The sequence below is a fragment of the Otolemur garnettii genome, unplaced genomic scaffold, assembly GCF_000181295.1.
Source record: "Otolemur garnettii isolate 467f Iridium unplaced genomic scaffold, OtoGar3 scaffold00014, whole genome shotgun sequence".
Taxonomy (NCBI): domain Eukaryota; kingdom Metazoa; phylum Chordata; class Mammalia; order Primates; family Galagidae; genus Otolemur; species Otolemur garnettii.
Window position 1 is genome coordinate 28,964,499 of NW_003852409.1, and position 3,161 is coordinate 28,967,659.

The following is a 3,161-nucleotide window of genomic DNA, read 5'->3' on the forward strand; positions in this document are numbered from 1 at the left end:
AGCAATCCACCTGCCTTGGCCTTGGCCTCACAGGGTGCTGGGATTAAAGTCATGAGCCACCATGCCTGGACACTTAATTTTTAAATGAGTCAAGTCTGCTTTGGCGCTTTGGAGACAAATCTCCCATGCCCATTAGAATTGGAGGCCCAAATCGCTTTTTTTTTTTTTTTTTTTTTGAGTCAAGGTCTCACTCTGTGCCGGGGGCTCCAGTGAAGTGGTATCATCGTAGCAACTTCACACTCCTGGGCCAAGTGCTCTTCCTGCCTCTGTCTTCCAAGTAGCTGGAACTACAGGTACATGCCACGATGCCTGGCTAGTTTTACTATTCTTTTGTAGAGATGGGGTCTTCCTTGTGCTCAAGCTGGTCTCAAACTCCTGGCATGAAGTAGTCCTCCCCTCTCAGCCTCCTAACGTGCTAGGATTAGAGGCATCAGCCACGGCGTCGGGCTCATCTGCTTCTTTCCCTGTCTTCTTTTGGAGCGGCTAAATTTATATTCCCTTTCTTCCTGCTACATTCTATTTCTAGTGCTTACCTTTAAAACTTTTTAAATACATCTTTAATTTTAGAATAATTTTAGATTTACAGAAAAATCATGACGATAGAACAGAGGTTTTCACATACCCCACTCAGTTTTCCCATTGATAGAGTTCATTTGTCACAATTACCGAACCAATATAGATCCATTATTATTACCTGAAGTATATATTTTATTCATATTTCCTTAGAATTTACATAATGTTCTTTTCCTGCTCCAGGATCCCATTCAGGAGACCGCATTACATTTATGTCTCCTCAGGCTCCTCTTGGCAGTGACAGTTTCTCAGATTTTTCTTGGTTTTGATGACAGTTTTAAGGCGTACTAGTCAGTTTCTTTCTTTCTTTCTTTTTTTTTTTTTTTTTACTACCCCTCAGTTGGGATTTGTCTGGTGTTTTCCTTTTTTCCATGATCAGATGGAGGTTATGAGTCTTCTGGAGGAAGACCACAGAGGTAATGTGTCATTTTTTGCGTCACACCGTGTTAAAGGCACGTACTATGCACGTGACGCACCTGCTGATGCTGACCTTGATCACCTGTCTGAGGGAACGTTTGTCACGCTTTTTCTCTGTGAAATTACTCCCCCCCCCTTTTTCCATACTCTGCCTTTTGGAAGGAAGTCACTAAGCGGAGCTCACATTTAAGGCCTGGGAAGTTAATGCTTCGTCTCCGTAAGGGCAGATTATCTACATAAATGACTTGGAAATCTACATGGGGGATTTGTCTCTTCTCCCCCATTTGTTTGTTAATTCAATCATTTGTTCAATATCAAAATGAATTCAGGGGTATTGTATCCTTTGGGTCAGAATCCACTACTCCTTCATTTATTTTCTTGTGCCAAATTTTTCAACATGGGCATGGGGAGCTTATTCGTCTGGCTCCTGTGTCCCTTCCACAAATCCCTACCCTGTGTGTGTATATGTGTGTGTGCACAGTCTAGCACTTTCATAATTTCTGGCCCTACAAGATGCTGCAGGCTCCTGTTATATATTTTCTCCCCCAGTACCATAATCATCATTTCTCTAAGAAGCCCTTAGTATTTTTGTTGGATAATGGTATAAAATAGAAACTTAAAAATTTTTTTTTATTAAATCGTCATTGTGTACATTAATGCAGTCATGGGTATAATGTGCTGGTTTTATATACAATTTGAAATATTTTTATCAAACTGGTTAACATAGCCTTCATGGCATTTTCTTAGTTATTGTGTTAAGACATTTAAATTCTACATTCAGTAAGTTTCACATGTACCCTTGTAAGATGCACCGTAGGTGTGGTCCCACCAATCACCCTCCCTCCACCCATCGCCTCCCTCCCCTCCCCTCCCTTTCCCATATCCTTGGGCTATAATTGGGTTAACATTAATCCCTTAGTTAAAAAATACATGTACTAAGGCTAATCAATATTAATGACCCTCACCCTTCAAAACCTTAAACATCGTAACTCTGAATATTCTCTCTAGGCTCACATAGTAGACTGGCACAGTACTTTAGTCCAGTAGTATTTTTATACTTCCAAAATCCATCATTATTATTGATGTGTACAGCCCAAATCTTGTTTAGACATTTCTTTGTTCATCATTGCTCTTGTATCTTACTCTTTGCTTCTGTGTTAAATTTAATTCTACTTGAAATACATCCTTTAGTAGTTCTTTCAGAATCAGTCTGAGAATTATATATGTATTTTTTCTTATTCTTGAGTGATAGTTTGGCTCTACAGGATTCTAAGTTGACAGTCATTGGCCCTTATCACATTGAAAATATGATTCTATTGTCTTCTGGCTTGTACTGTTGCCAGAAGTCTGCTGTCAGTCTAATTTCCATTCTCTATTGATCTTCCTTTTCTCTCTTATTATTTTTAAAGTACTGTGCTTTCCTTTCCTACAACTTCATTATGATATGTCAAGATATGAATTTATTTTTCTTTATTCTTCTCAGGACACATTAGACTTGACTTGTGAATACTTAAAAGTTTTTAATATTACTTCAAATTGTGATAAAGTACACAGAACATAAAATTTACTACCTTAACCATTTTGAAGTGTACAGTTCTGTGGCATTAAATACAGTCACACTGTTGTGTGACCATTGCTCCCATGTATCTCCAGGATTCTTTTCATCTTATAAAACGGAGACTCTGTACCTATTAAATAATAATTTCTATTCCTCCCTTCCTTCAGTCTCTGAAAGCTACCATTTAATTTCTGTCTCTATGAATTTGACTACATTTGATACTTCATATGAATGGAATCATGCAGTAATTATACTATTGTGACTGGCTTATTTTATTAGCATAATGTCCTCAAGGGTCACCCAGGTTGTAGCATGTGTCAAAATTTCCCTCTTTAAGACTTTAAACAGCCTTTCTTTAGGTGGGGATGGTGGCACAGGCCTAAAGTCTCAGCTACAGGGAGGCTGAGGCAGGTTTGCTTAAGCCCAAGATTTCAAGATTGTAGTGACCTATGATCACTGTACTCCAGCTTGCATGAGGGAGTGAGACCTTGTTTCTGTTAAAACATAATAGTAATAATACCATTAAATAAATGAAAATAGAAAGGCTTTCTTTTTAAGGCGAAACGACATTCCATTGTGTATATGCGATATCTTGTCTACTCATCTATCGATG